This window comes from Stenella coeruleoalba (assembly GCF_951394435.1).
Source record: "Stenella coeruleoalba genome assembly, chromosome: 18".
In the NCBI taxonomy this organism is placed as follows: Eukaryota; Metazoa; Chordata; class Mammalia; order Artiodactyla; family Delphinidae; genus Stenella; species Stenella coeruleoalba.
In genome coordinates this window covers 28140222-28157224 of record NC_137164.1, presented here as the reverse complement: position 1 = coordinate 28157224, position 17003 = coordinate 28140222, and the positions used below count along the sequence as shown (strand labels likewise).

Here is a 17003-nt window from a genome sequence, read left to right as displayed (position 1 = left end):
ATTCACCCTTGGTCTGTTATGTATATAACTCCCCAAAACTATTTTGGTGAAATAATTTCTTTATATTTTAAGGATTTTCTTATATACACTCTTCAGCATAAGGCAGATTATAAAACTCTAAATTTCATTTTGAATGAGAGTTATTTGTTCTGTGAAATATGGATGAAAATCAAATTTTACCCTTGAGTAAAGGGAGACCTTATTGCTAAAATAGTTTGCATTTTTCTGAATAGGAATATATAATTACTTATTCCCTTAGATTTAGCTATTCATATCAGTATTCATTCTTATTCTCTTTTTCCTCCTTTTCCCCTTTCCCACTATAAATTTTATTGATTCCTTTGAAATAATGAAGCCTCAAATAAGTACAACATTACTCCTAAACAATGTACCTCCATGTTGCATCTCTATGAAAATGAAAAAAAGATGCCTAATAAATAAATGATATTAAGAGATAAACACAGATCATCAAAGTAATAAATGCACATTTTAAGTAAGTTTTTTTTTCTTAGAAAATTTAATGCTAGCATTAAGCTATGGCACTTTCTTCAAGTTTCAGGTAGATCTACCCTTTAAATGTAGGCCATAAGTTTCATCATAGTTGTGTTCCAATACTTGTTTATCACTACTTATGAGAAATCTGAAACATATTTTCCCTCTAAGGGTCTGTACAAAGGAAAGCTTTAAAGCACAAGGAGACAAACATAAGGACATTAAAGAAATATGATATATTTTGTACTTATGCCTACAATGTACACTAACATCCCTACTCTTAGCCAGATTAGTATAAATCCTCATGTTGAAGGTCTGTGTATTTAAATCCTTATTTATTACTTTACATAATGTCAGCTTCAATGGAAAAAAAAACCAAAAAAAACAAAACAAGGCATGCTAAAAGGAAAGAAAAAAACTTCTGAAAAAGTAAAGCAACTACCAGAATCAGACTCAGATATGACACATGTGGGAATTATCAGATGAGAGAATTAAAATTATTAAGGTTAGAACTCAAAAGGAAAAAGTAAACAACATGACAGATTATGTCAATAATGTAACAGATGAAAATGCTAAGAAAGTATCAATGGGAACATTAGAAATTAGAAATACAGTAACAGAACTGAAAAATGCTTTGCATAGGTTCATTAATAGACTCTACATAGGTGAGGAAAGAATCAGTGAGCTTGACAATAGATTAATAGAAATTTTCCAAACTGAAATACAAAGAGAAATATGAATTAAAAATTAAAATAAAATAAAAATAAGGAAAGAAAATGAACAGAACATCCAAGAACAGTAGGATAATCATAATAATTAAAAAGTAAAACTTACACACAATTGGAATATCAGAAAAGAAGAAAGAGAAAATGTAGAAGAAACATTTTAAGTAATATGACCAGTTAGTAAATTAGTAAATAAGTAATTACTAATTTAATGACAGGCACTAAGCCATAAATTGAAGAATCTGAGAGTACACCAAGAAAATTTAATAAAAAGAAAAAAATAACCTCACAACTAGGCATACCATATTCAAACTGCAGGGGAAAAAGAGAGGAGATAATATTGAAGGAGGATAAAAAAAAAAGGACACTCATTTAGACAGAAATAAGAGTAAGAATTTCAGCAGGCTTCTCATCAAAAAACATGCCAAAAAAAAAGAGTGTGGGTTGAAACGTTTGAAGAATTAAAAGGAAAAAAAAAAAAAACCCAACACCTAGAAATCTATATCCTGTGAAATTATCCTTCAAAGGTGAAGAAGAAATAAAGACTCAGAAAAAATGATGAAAGAAGTCATTTCTAGCATCTTTGCTCTGCAAGAAACATTAAAAGAAGTTCTTCAAGCAGGAAACAAATAAAAAGAAGATACAGGTCAGAAACTTGGAACTACATAAAGAAGAGAGTTGCCAAAGGTATAAATGAAAACAAAATAAAGTATTTGTTTCTTGTTCTTTGTTGATATGAAAGACAACTGCTTGTTTAAAGTAATTTTGTAATTATGTATCAGGAATATATAACCTATGGACAATTGATATACATGACAGCAATGTCACAAGGTATGGGAAGGAGGAATTGAGGATAAATTCTTAAAGGTAATTGAAGAGGTTGGCTCCTGGTTAAAAACCAATGTGTGTTTTTTCAGGCCTGACTGTAGGCAATTATAAAGGCTTTACCTGTCATGTCTTACAGGCCAAAGCTGCACTGCAGTCTCTGAAGAGAGTTGCGTCAAGGTCTGAGGCCCTTGGACAGTAAGCTCTTCACACATATGCAGCCACAGCCTCTGTGCCTTCATTCTGAGGTCTATTCATCTGAGGCCTTGGGCAGAAGTCCTCTTCAGCCTCCTCTGGTGATGCCTCCTTAAGGGGGATAAAAGGGGATAAAATGGGGCAGGAAACCATGAAGACACTTTTCCCCATTATGCCTCGGTACCCAGTACTTTTCCACTCCTATCCACTCTCTCCAGCCTTCCCTGAACTTAGGATCCTTAAAAGTGCCAGACCCTTCTCTTCAGGATATCAGCAGCCAGCAAACCCGCACATCTGCGCTGTTCCCTCTGTCCCTTGCCTGGTGCGCTGTTCCACCGGGGAAAATGAAACGCAGAGTTGGGTTACTTCATTCTAGCCTCTTGCTTATTGCCACTGCGGTAAATGATTAAAGACTAAACTCTTTCATTTGTTGGCTTGTTGCTTGAGTTGGCTTCTCTGACATCCAGCAGCTCATTTCTCTCTAGCTCAACTCAGCCGAGCTACTGACAGAAACCGCACCACACAGAAAGTTATAGCGAAATTTGATGGTGCACATACATTATTTAAACACACATATTGTAAATTCTAGGACAACCATTAAAATAGTTTTAAGAAAAACAGAAGGATAAATAACACACAAAAAGAAAATATAAAAATAGAATCAAATAAAAAGTTGGAGGTTTGAAACCTATCTGTTATAAATTGATAGATTAAGCAGGTAGAAAATCAGGAAGGACAGAGTTGACCTGAACAGATCTATCAATGAACTTGATCAAATTAACTTTACAGAATTCTCCATTCAGCAACAAAAGAAAACACATCTTCTCAAGCATACATGAAAGATTTTACAGAATTAGACCACATTCAGGCCATAAAACAGAACTGATCTGGGCAGGCTTGTAAGAAAGGTGGAATGCTACCTCTGTTAGCCCTCATGGGAAGTTCAAACCACAGAAACCCAGTGGTCACATAGGAAACCTTCCCCACAATATCAGACCCATGCTGCAGGAACCCAAGCCAGTCTTCCTTTCCTGCTTTTTCAAACCATTTTTGGACCTGCTTGGGAGTCAACCCTGCTCTCCCTAGAAAGTCTTATTATGTGATTAATAAACATGTCTATACCTTCTTGGTGCATATGTGTTTTCATTTATACTCTAACCCGATGTATGTTTGTGTGTGTTTGTGTGATTTACACACAATTAGGGTAAGTGTAGAACAATGACCTGTAATAGGTAATCAAAAATACAATTATAAGGAATTTAACATTCAGTTTGGTTTAAAATAAAATACAATTAAATATTTTTGATTTTATTAAACATAAAACAATTTCTTTCCAAAATAGAAAGAACTGTGATTTCCCTTTAGATACACTTAATTTAGCCAAGCTTGTAGATGGTTTAAGAATACACAATTCTTTCCAATTCATTGAATCTTTTCTAACTATTGACTTACTCATTCCACCTTGAGGCCATGTATTTTTCTATCCCCCTCTGTGTCCAATATATATAAGAAAATCTTTCTGTGGATCTGAAAATCAAAATCTTTCTCACCCAACACAGATTCCTTTGAAAACCTAATAGGAAAGCAATTGGAAAAAGAGACAGGGATTCTTCTTTACTTTTCTCTCATCCTTCCTGTTTGATACCTTTCTCTCATGACTTGGATTTATTTTGGTCTTGGTTTGTGGTCACATGCTAATTTGCACAGCTCAATTCACCCAGATGGAAAATATAGCTACCTATGGGGGTAACAGCACATTTTAGATATCACTTTTTTCAAGGTCTAATGGTTTATATATCCCCAGGACTAACTTTCTTAAACAGCAGGCAGTCAGTATCTTCCCTGATTGATAAGTAGTAAAAAGTGTTTTCTAAACTCTTTGTCTTAACATCTTGTACCCCTTATTGTATGTCCTAATAATTTCTAGTAATATCACTAGAGAACCAAAACTCACAAAAATCACCTTTTAGAAGAGAATATATTTGTGCAGAAATTTGTAGAATGTATGGCACTTATGTATTCTGCACATCTCAGTTTCTGTGTGTAGTCTAATATTCATCTATCTTGTTGACACAAGATTAGCTACTTTGGGAACTAGTTTTTGATTAATAACTTCAGGAAAGATAAAAATTTCCTTTTACATGAACTGAATGTGTTTATGAGCGTATCTAACATTGCATTCATTCCCTCTCCCCCATGTTTGCAAGTAAATGCAAAAGAAAAATCAGTTTGCAACAAAAATCATTTAAACTTTAATTTAGGAGGAAGGGATATCCATTTAGGGGAAAGTATATTTTAATTTATTATTAGAGACAAATTTTGCAAGAATATACTGAATAGTTCTGTCAGCATAAGCATGTCTATATCCTTTCAATGAACTAGAATTCATTTATGGTGTGGAAAGCTGTACAATTTCACTCTGCAGTCTCACTTACTTCAATAGAAGTACTTTAACACCTTTACTCTCATCAGCCCCCACCCCATGTTATAACATCCTCAACTAGATCAAAAGCAGAAATAGAAGCATCAGAGTTACCCAGGGTCATCTGATTTTGTATTGGGAAATCACACTTTGAAATGTCTTTTGTATTTCATCTTTATTGTTAGTTGCTACCTTAACAGAAACTAGTATAAATACAATTTAAGAAAATAGAAAATGTTATCTTCCTCATGTAGGTAGCTGAATGCATGTGCTGTCTTTTCCATTTTTACATCATGTTTCAGACAATTACACATTTTTTTCCCTCTGGGATCTTAGAAAAACGTGATTTGTTGCCAAATGCATTAACTAGCAGGGGGTAGAACACAATGATATGATTCTTTGATGTTAGGCTCTCTTTATGTACTACCTCTAAGGCTTCATTTCTTACTCAGTAAGATCTTCGTATCCATAGGAACATCTGGAGTAGGTTTTTATATAAAGTGAAGCTTCACAAGAAATATTAGCTGTTTTAAGTAATGGTCAATCATTTAATGATTAAAGAAACTTGATCAACTGTGAAACTATTTTCTCAAGATTTCATATTAAGAAAATAAAAAAAAAACCTGGACTAGATAATAGTTTTGCTGATACGCCCTATCCATGTTTTTTTCCTATAAATGCTGCTTTGATCAGTTTATCTGCCACTGAGAATCTACATTCATATGGTATAGTATTTTACACACTGCAATTAAATGATAATTTTATTCTTATGTCTTCCCCTATAGGTTGTACTATTACTAAAAGAAAAAATAAAAAGAGATAACATGGCATTCATTTTAAAATGTTTAGTGCTTATCACATGGTCACAGTTCTCAAATGTCATTCAGTAAACCTTTGGTGATCTGAATGAAAGTGCTATATTAATGCTATTTATAGAATGCGGGTATTGAAATGAAATAATTTAATTAAATGCCACATGTAATCAGAGTATATTAATCTGGAGTCTCACAAAAAAATTGTAATTTAAATCATGCCAATTCTGCTTCTCCCACTACTTAACATTTTGTTATTTTTATAACAACAATGCTACTCTAAAAAACAATAACACATTCTCAAAGCCTCCATTCTAAGGGCCATCTTACAGGCAAAATCTCACCATAATTATTTTTTTATTCTTGTATCAGAAGCCAAAAAACACTCATTCTTTATTAAATTCTGTTCTATTGAGATATATGGTGTATTGACTTAGAGGTTATCGTGTTTACAGTTCAGACATATAGGGAACAGCCAGTGAATGATATCTCAGGTAAAACCCTGTTCATAAATAAAATGCTTAGGTAAAAGTTTTCCCATAACTCAATTCTCAGCATCATATCCAGTAAAAATTTAAACTTAGGGATATAGAAGTTTACTTCAGTAGAGAGGGCATTGTTTATCTTTGAGCTGGGAGCTGAGAAAGTTGGTTATATTTGGGGCTAAACATTTGAGCTAAAGCAACTTTACTGGATGCAGTGCAACATAGTGGGCAGGACACAGTTTCCTGCGGACAGTAGGAAGCAGGATTTTGGACATATAGTCACAGCTTAAGACTTACCTCTAAAACTTTCTGTTTTTAACATCAATATATGTCAATCTCTTCAGATGTTTTAAAATGGAGATAATAACAAATGTATAAAATTAACTATAATTTTGGAATATGTATTTAAATCCATATCTACATATTTTACTAAAGTGAATTTATTTACAATTGATTTTCAATTGATTTAAAATGAAAGCATAATAAATTTACTTTTACCTTTTTAACTTTTACAGCATTATATTCATTTTTAAATTTGTGAGCATGTTATTACCTATTTTGTGTTGATTATAGGATACAGAAAGAAATTCATATGCTTCAGAATTATTATTATTATTTTAAAGGACTTTTCAAAATCAATTTTAGATTCACAGCAAAATTGAGAGGAAAATGCAGAGATTTCACACATATCCCCTGTCTCCACACATGTATAGTCCCCCCCCATTACCAACCTCCCCCACCAGAGTGGTACATTTATTACAATTGACATACTTACCTTGACACACCATAATTACCCAAAGTCCATAGTTTACATTAGTGTTCACTCTTGATGTACGTTCTATGGGTTTGGACCAATATATAGTGATATGTATTCATCATTCTAACCTCATATAGTGTATTTTCACTGCCTTAAATATGATCTGTGCTCAGCCTGTTCATCCCTTATCACTCCCTGCGCCCCACTCTTGACAAGCACCGATCTTTTTCTGGCTTCATAATTTTGCTTTTACAGAATGTCATATAGTAGTAGTCTTTTTAGATTGGCTTCTTTAGATCAGCAATACGTATTTAAGGTTCCTCCTTGACTTTTCATGGTTTGATAGCTCATTCCTTTTTAGCACTGAATAATATTCCTTTGTATATATGTACCACGATTTATTTATACATTCACCACTGAAGGACATCTTGGTTGTTTCCAAGTTTTGGCAATTGTGAATAAAGCTGTTGTAAACATCCATATGCAGGTTTTATGTGGACATAAATTTTCACATCCTTTAGGTAAATACCAAAGAACACAATTGTTGAATCATATAATAAGGGCATGTTTATTTTTGTAAGAAACTGTCAAACTCTCTTCCAAAGTGGCTATACCATTTTGCATTCCCATGAGCAATGAGTTCCTATTTCTCCACATCCTCCCCAGCATTTGTTGTTGTCAGTATTCCAGATTTTAGCCTTTTTAATGTGTTGTTTAATTTATATTTCCCTGATGACTATGATGTGGAGCATTCTTTTCATATGCTTATTTGAAATCTCTATATCTTCTTAGGTGAGATGTCTGTGAAGGTCTTTGAGTCATTATCTTGATTGTTTATGATTTGTAAATTGCATGCCTACATGTAGGTTTTCTTGGTATTTGTCATGCTTGATGTTCTCAGAGCTTTCTGAATCTATGCTTTAGTATTTGGCATTATATTACAGAAATTATTGGTCATTATTCTTTTAAATATCTAATCTTCCTCTCTTTTTCTGTCCTGACATTTCCATCATGCATATGTTATACGTTTTATTATTGTCCCACAGTACTTGAATATTCTGTTCTATTTTTTAAGTCTTTATTCTCTTTGCTTTCCAGTTTGGGGGGTTTCTATTGAGATACGCTGAGCTCAGAGATTCTTTCCTCAAGCATGACCAGTCTACTAGTAAGCTCGTCAAAGGCCTTTCTTGTTTCTATTATACTGACTTTTATTTCTAATGTTTCTTTTTGGTTCATTCTTAGGATTTCCATCTCTCTGTTTACCTTGCCCATCTGTTCTTGTATGATGTCTATTTTATCCATGAGAGCCCTTAGCATATTAATCATAGTTGTCTTAAATTCTCCTTCTCATAATTCCAACATCCTTGCCATGTCTAGTTCTGACTTGCTCTGCCCCTTCAAGTTGTGTTTTTCACCTTTTGGTATACGATATAATTTTTCTTGATAGCCAGACAGGATGGACTAGATAAAGGAACTGCTGTAAATTGGCCTTCACTAATGTGGTGTTGAGGGCTCAGGGGAAACATTTTTAGTCCTGTGATTAAGTCTTAGTATTTTAGTGAGCCTATGCCTGTCTCTGGACTGTGATATTCACAAGTGTTTAAACTTTTTTCTACTCCCCTTAGGTGGGAGAAGTTGGCTACAGTGGTCTTGTTTTTTTTTTTTTTTTTCCTCCCCTTCTCCCAATCAGTTAGGATGTGATAACATGCCAGCAGGTTAGGCTCCACTGAACTAGTTTCTGCTGAGAGCAGGCTTTGCTAAGAACAGAGTGCTCTGGTGTATTTCAAAATGATTCGTTTTCCCCAGCCTCTGCTTTTTGTAGGAGGGAATTTTCCTCTGATATTTACAGTGGGGAACTGGTTGAGCTCCTGGAGGTAAATATCACATTGTGCTCCCCACACCAGGACTCATTCCCCATGGAGTTTTAACTCTCACAATTGTCCACACTGAACCTCCAGCAATTTGGCAATTGCAGTTCTTGTTTTCCTACTTAGGCACTGGCTCCCATGGCAGTTTCTGCTCATGTCTCTGCTTTAGTTAAGTTGTTATTCTCTGTATTTTTTGTCCATCTGATCTCTTTTGGGAACAGTGATTTGCCTTCTGTCCTCACCTCTCTTGGGGATTCTAGAATAATTGAAGAAGATTTTTAAGTCTTTCAGCTTTTACTTGTGTTGGGACAAAGTGGTGGCTTCTACATTTCTTACATTCAGAACTGGAAACCTCACAATTATTATTTATTTAGTAAATGTTCATTGAAATTTTACTGTGTGCCAGAAATCTACCAGAAGGGGATTCAACACAAGTAAGACAGACAAAATTTATTTATTTTCTAGGTGTTTATGATTTACTAATGGACAATTACAAAGACTTTTAATATTAACTGATTCAATATTAGAGCTAAAAAAGGAAGCACAAATCATTAAAGATCTTGCTGTAGAAGAATACATTCTTTCTATATGGCTGAAATTCTGTTACTTATATAATCTAACTGATCTCATAATAATCTTGCCATAAAAAAATTATTGTAGTATACTAGATTAAGATACTGAAAAGAAAATCAAAGAAGTAGAACGACTTTCCTATAGGCAACCAAGCATAAGACAAATGAGAATTCAAATCACCAAACTTCTAGCTGTTTTAAGTATAAATAGATGCTATGGTCTGAATGTTTATATGCCACAAAACTTCATCTGTTGAAGTCTTAACCCCCAAAGGTGATGGTATTAGACCCTTTGGGAGGTGCTTAAGTCATGATTGTGGAACTCTGGTGAATGGAATTAGAGCCTTATAAAAGAGATGAAGAGATCCTGGGACATTTCCGCCATGTGAGGACACAAGAGAAGTCTCACTTGACATGCTGCCCCCCAGATCTCAGACTTCCAGCCTACATAATTGTGAGAAATAAGTATTTATTTTGTAGAAGCTACCTAGTCTGTTGTATTTTGTTATATCACCTAATGGACTTATACAGTATATAACCTACATAAACTTCAGTAAATTGTCTTAATAGTATGGTCTTTTTCAGGCTAGCGTATAATTCATGAATACTGAGAATCTAAAACTATTGTTTATCAATATTAAAGGAAAGTGAGTGCTTAACAGAAAGGTTAGAAAATAAATTTAATTCTTAATAAGTTTACAACTGGCATTCAGACTTTCTGGCTGACATCAGACAAGTTATTAATATGTTAAAATTGTGAATTCACTAACTGTATAATAAATTGGATATTAATACTGACTCCACTGTGTAGACAGTTTATGTGATTCAGCCAATACACTTCTGTTAAATGCTCAGAAGACAGAAAAATCACATAAAGGTAGTAGAAATAATTCTTAAATTTTATTTTCTCATCAAGAATAGGGATTTTTGTGGTGTATATGCTATAAGAATCTATTATAAAGACACTAAATGGTCACCAGAGCTCACATGTCAAAGATTTTTATTTTGAAGACAAATTTATTATCACATCACTACTGGTGAAAAAAGAAAGAAAGAGGAAGAAAGGAAGGAGAGAGGGAAGGAAGAAAGGAAGGAAGGAAGGAATTAAAGACCAAACAATGTGACAGCAGATTACCTCACTGTATAGAAATATAGAAATAAATGAAAAGATTAACAAGGCACCCAAGTTAAGGGAGGTGTCTATGATGTAACAGACTTATAGTCAGAAAGTGTGGAGCTAAACCCTCATCTAGGATTTATTGTGTTTTACTTTGACCACCACTCTTTATTTCTCTAAATTTCAAATTCCTCATTTTAAATGCTGGATGATTATGCAGTCCATAGAACTGCTGTAAAGGTGAAAAAAAAGTGAGATGTTTGGAAAAGCCATTGACATATTGTGTAGCACCCAGTTGAGGCTCTATAAATATTTGATCCTTTCTTAATCAATCAAACAGTTAGTGACAGTCAAAGGAGATAGAACTTGAAAAAAATGAAAATAATAACAAGAACAAGGAGATATAGAATGAAGAGAAAACTTAAAACCCTACACTTTATTGTTTTTAACAACTAAACTCAATGAAACTAACTGAATATTATAGCTCAGAGTGGGAGTCAACTGATGGATGTGACTGTGCCCTGGGTAAGATATTTCCTGGAATCACTTATGTTGAAGAGTTCTTCAGCATAGATGAATGTTATATCTTAATAATGTTAATATAATAATCATCATAATAATCATCATAATAATACTCTAAGTAACTCTGCAAAGTCATTATCTAGGAAATCAGATAGTTTCCTTTTATTTATCTGTGGGAAGGAAAAATTAAAGGGATTGAAAAATTATTATTAAAAAAATTATGGATCTAGTGGCATAGCTTTCAATCCTGGGGCTGTGAAGAAAATATTTTTAACAGTTCATCAATATGCAGATTTTTACAAGACTTCCTCACTGATCCACCTTCACCTCAGTGATAATATGGGGACAAGTTACATAATTATCCACTAGATTAGAAACACAAATATTTGTAGACATATATTGCCTCTGCTAATTTTTTTACAGCTAGTATGGGGAATAGCTTAGCTTGTTTGGGGAATATTTATAATTTAAATAATAAAAGCTTGAGGACCTATAAATAAATTTCATCTTTCTCAGTTTAGGAGAGCGAGCTGGTCAATTCAAGAGACCAAGGGAACACTAATCTCTCTCAAATAAATCCCAAACTATACAGCTTTGGGAATGCTTGTTACCCATTCAAATAACCATAAAGATGAATGTTTTGATATTTCACTTGGGGGCTTAGGGTTCAGAATGTAAACTTAAATTAAAATATATATTGAAGGTTATCTCATTTGAGTTTCTCTCCTAAAATTACATAAATGTAGTTTGTTAATCTACCAATTTCTTTAGTTACCAATTAGGGTACATTTTTCTTATTCAAATATTTTGATTATTTATTTTTAATCATGCTATATTGAAATATATATAAAATCAGAAAAAAATGTCTCTCTAGCATGTACCACCATATTTACTTCACTTTATTTTTTAAATTAATTGTTATTGAAGCATAGTTGGTTTACAATGTTGTGTTAGTTTCTGCTGTACAGCAAAGTGAATCAGTTATACATATAGCCACTGTTTTTTTAGATTCTATTCCCATGTGGGTCATTACAGAGTTTTGAATAGAGCTCCCTGTGCTATACAGTAGTTTCTTATTAATTATCTGTTTTATATATAGTAGTTTGTATATGTCAATCCCAACCTCCCAGCTTATCTCTCCCCCCATTTTTCCTTTTGGTAACCATAAGTTTGGTTACCAAGGGGAAACCAAACTGTGTCCTACATCTGTGATTCTATTTCTGTCTTGTAAATAGGTTAATTTGTACCATTTTTTAAGATTCCACATATAAGCAATATCATATGATATTTGTCTTTGTCTGTCTGACTTACTTCACTCAGTATGACAATCTCTAGGTCCATCCATGTACGCTGCAAATGGTATTATTTCATTCTTTTTTATGGCTGAGTAATATTCCATTGTATATATGTACCACATCTTCTTTATCTATTCTTCCATCGATGGACATTTAAGTAGATTGATGTCCTGGCTATTGTAAATAGTGCTGCAATGAATATTCGGGTGCATGTATCCTTTCAAATTATGGTTTTCTCCAGATATATGCCTAGGAGTGGGATTGCTGGATCATATGGTAGCTCTATTTTCAGTTTTTTAAGGAAACTCCATACTGTTCTCCATAGTGGCTGTATCAATTTATATTCCCACCAAAAGTGTAGGAAGGTTGCCTTTTCTCCACACCCTGTCTAGCATTTATTGCTTGTAGAGTTTTTGATGATGGCCATTCTGACCAGTGTGAGATGATATCACATTGTAGTTTGAGTTGCATATCTCTAATAATTAGTGATATTGAGCATCTTTTCATGTGCCTCTTGGCCATCTGTATGTCTTTGGATAAATGATGTTTTAGATCTTCCACCCATTTTTTGATTGGGTTGTTTGTTTATTTGATACTAAGCTGCATGAGCTATTTGTATATTTTGGAGATTAATCCCTTGTTGGTTACTTCATTTGCAAATATTTTGTACCATTTTGTGAGTTTTATTTCCATGGTTTCCATTGCTATTGAAAAGTTTTTAAGTTTAATTAGGTCCCATTTCTTTCTTTATTTTATTTTCATTACTCTCAGAGGTGGATCAAAAAAAATCTTGCTGTGATTTATGTTAGAGAGTGTTCTGCCTATGTTTTCCTCTAAGAGTTTTATAGTACACAGTCTTACATTTAGGTCTTTACTCCATTTTGAGTTTATTTTTGTGCCCACATGAAATTAGGACATTCTCTAACACCATACAGATTATAATTTTAAAACTAGGGAAAAAGAAAAGAAGGAAGAGAAAGAAAGCAGGAGGTTGGGTGAGAGGGAGAAAAAGAAGGAAGGACAGAAATAGCTTCATGTATAGAACTAAAACTTGATCTTCCTTGTCCCGTCCAGTTCTACTTCCTCAGAGGAAATCTGTATGTTGAAATAGTGTATCTAATTCCCATACTTAAACATTCTTTACCATGAATGCTTAAATTCCTGTCAAACACAAATGTCTCAGCATATGTCTTATCTTCTCCTGGAACCTTTTGTTGTAATTATTTCTGGGAAATTTCTGAATACCTGGGAAAGAGAAGAAATTCATGTTGTTATTTATTGGGTTTTGGTAGAGGTAGAAAATTTCACATCAGGTGTAGTTTGGGAAAACTCTTTACTCAGAATAAAAAGAAGAAATCTGATAGTTATTTTTCCAGTTAATCCAGAAGGCATGATCGCTGTAAAGCAGAGAAATCTGCATTAAAGGAATAATAGTACCTATGTGAAACATCCATTTATTATGCTTTAGTGTTAATTTAAAAGGAAGGGTGGTATCTCGTACAGAATATTTCATTGATATAGGAATCAAGTATCTTGACTTATTCTCTCAAATCTGTCACTAGATAGCAAGCTTGACATCAGCAAGTCAGTTAACATCTTCATCCCCATTTCTTTATCTATAAGGTAATGAAGGGTTGGATATGTATTTTTATAAGTATTTTACAGCTTGAAAATCATATTATTCTGAAAATTATATGGTATTATAATTTATCAATTCCAAAGGAACAAAAATCACAAAGAAGTATTGATTACACTTCATCTGTGCATAATCCAGGAAAGATCACTAATAAAATAATTTCTTTTGTATTGGACATTAGATTATCTGCATTGCATCTTGAGACCTGAAAAATTCTATTTATAGAATTAGGATTATGGAAATCTATTAACTTGTTACATTTAAACATTTTGTATTTTACTTACAGTATTTAAAATGGGAGGGTGAAGAGTTTGCATTGCACTTGTCAACATTTAACCTTGAATATGTCAAGAAGTATTAGCCAATAATTTGTTTGTTTGTATAATATACTCCTAAATCCACAGAGTTATAGTGATTCTAACTGCACATAATATTTGATATAAACTCATTTGTTGTCAAAAATGAAATTCAAAGCAATCTCTAAAATGATAGTTTTCACTTTGCACTATTACATTGTGGCATTGTGCTACTTGCAAACCATTAAGTGAATTCACAGTTATTTACTTAGTACCCAAAAACTTAACTCCTTTTCACAGAGAAAAGTATAGACCATTAAGTTACACTGTAACTCAGAATAGAATAAACAAGGAAAAAACAAATTATAAAATCTCAATCAATCTTTCTGGCTGAAATATATACAATAACATTTAACCTGGTATGATAGTCTGATTAGAGAAGTATTAATTAAACACATCTGAAGAGGTGGTTTTTAAATAATTAAATAATTTAAAATTTATTTAGAAAACATATAAACCATTAAAATACACATTTATCAAATATTTTTCTTAGCCATACTTATAATCATTGAGTGATAATGTTGTAAAGCTTTTTTTTTTGAATTGTAAATTGTTCAGAGACATTTCTTTCAAACATGGTTATATATCTGGAGATCTCAGTTTTTGGAACAAAATTCTACATGTGTTAGAGAACCACAGTTCTCCAGCGAGAGTCATTTACTGTTCATCAAACATACTCACTCAGCAGCAGAGGGAGATTCCAAGTTATCTGTATTCTTCACGGATGGATCCTGTGTTAGTAGAAAATGCCCTTGGGCTGGACCAGCAACATTAATTCTCCAGATAATCAGAGTCAAGGAAGGACAGCCGGCAAAGGGTGATATATTCCTTTCCATTCAAGGAACAAAGGAATTACTAAACAAGTCAATGATAAAGACAGTTCAGAGTGGAGTTCTAGTAAAGATAAGGATACATGTAGTATTTTGAGTCTCATAATGATTCAAGAGGAAAGTCTAGTTTCTTCAGTGATGGTGGAAGTGACTAAAGGGAAGGTTTGATGATAATGAAGAGAGTGACTATAACAACACTGGCTACCATGGTGACAGGTGTGGCTTTGGAAAATTTGAACATGGTAGAAACTGTCATTGGTGTGACAAATAGAAATGTTTGGAAAACCATTTCCAAGTGACTGCTTGGAGCAGGAACTTTTTTCTGAAGATAACACTGAGATTAACTTTGAGAAATATGACATTTCAATTGAGGCAAAAGCCAATAGCTGGCTCCCACACATTGAAAGTGTTATTGATGTTAAGATGGGAGAAACTATTATGGGAAACATCAAGCTTACTTTTTATACTCACTTGGCTCCACTGCAACCTTGTGCTATTCTTTTTATGAAAGAGAAAGACACTTGATGTCTTGTACCCAAACAGCATCTGTAAAAATTCTTTTGCCGATCTTGAGTCATATTTATTCAGATGGTCAAGGAGAGACTTTGAGGGCCATGAAGAAAAACAGAAGGTAAGGGTAATATCCAATATCCAATCTCTTTGGTATTAGCATCAACAAGAGAGATTTGGCAGTACCAATCTATAAGGAAGCCAGAAAATTTTCATACTGGCCTGGAGATAGTCCTTACATCATTTATGGTGATGCTAGTATTGGTTAGCAGATTCGATACTTAGAATGTGGATGGCACATGTTAGTTGCTACTCCCAGAGGTCTGGTAGACATGATGGAAAGAGAAAATATTAGAGTTCCACAAATACTTGGTGTTGGATAAAGTGGATCTTATATTGATATGGGATTTGAACATCAGATATATGGGATACTTGAACAAGATACTATGCCACCAAAGAGAGTTTATCATAACATGTTTAGTGCTGCTTTCCCTAAGGAAATACAGATACTTGCTCATGATTTCTTGGATGAATATATCTTTTTGGATGCAGGAATATTGGCTCTACCTCTGAGAACCTCACATCAAAAGAGTAAGACAAACAGTTATTTCTGCTTAACCTTTTAAGTGCAACAGGAAAGAATTCATTGACCTTAGTGTTTGTGGAGACCAAAAATGTGCGGATAGTCTGGAGGACTTTTTACACCATGAAGGATATGCTTGTACCAGTATCCATGGAGAATGATCTTGGAGAGATGATGAAGAAGTCTTCACCAGTTCCTCTCAGGAAAAAGCCAAATCCTAGTGGCTAGAGCAGGAGCAGCAAGAGGACTTCACATTTCAAATGGGAAAGAAGTTGTAAATTTTGACTTGCCAAATGGTATTGAAGAAAATGTACATTGCATTGACTGCACAGGATGTGTAGGAAACCTTGGCCTTGCCACCTTGTTCTTTAACAAGAGGAACATAAATATGACCAAGGGTTTGTTGGATCTTCTTGTGGAAACTAAATAAGAAGTGCCATCTTAGTTTGAAAATAAGACATATCAACATCATTACAAGGGTAGCTGTAGTGGACATTCTAAGAGTAGTAGATTCTGTGGAGGATTTGTGCCAGATATTATTCACATAGTAGTGTTTTTAGCAATTCCAGCTTCAGTAGCAGCTGTACTGGCAGCAGCAGAGGTGATGGAAGCAGCTACAGAGAGTTTGGTGGATGTGGCTATGGAAGCTTTTATAACAGTGATGGATATAGAGGAAATTTTAACTACTGGGGGATTGACTAGTGGGGCAACTAGCCTACTTTGTAGTAGATCATCCTGCCAAACAAGCTAATATGGAAACCACATGTAATTTAGCCAGATTATACCTTTTATAGTCTCAAGAATTTGTAACAAATTACCAACTGTGATACTCCATTGATTGTTTTTTTCTTAAAGGGAACTCAATGTCTCAAAAAGAGATGAAAGGAAAAATCAATGGTCTTGTTCAGAAGATAGTTTGAAGACTTCCATTGCTGTAATTTGGATTAACTCCCCTCCACCTACCCCCAACCCAAACTGCATTTATAATTTTGTGACTGCAA

At 33.7% G+C, this 17003-nt stretch overlaps 1 pseudogene across 1 annotated transcript; it reads left to right on the top strand.

Moving 5' to 3' along the window:
- Positions 1 to 1027: 1027 nt before the first annotated feature.
- Positions 1028 to 16447, top strand: LOC307176601 (ATP-dependent RNA helicase DDX3X-like; annotated as a pseudogene). The gene is made up of 3 exons: positions 1028 to 1157; positions 2135 to 2240; positions 14921 to 16447. The product of its transcript is annotated as an ATP-dependent RNA helicase DDX3X-like (transcript).
- Positions 16448 to 17003: the final 556 nt, after the last annotated feature.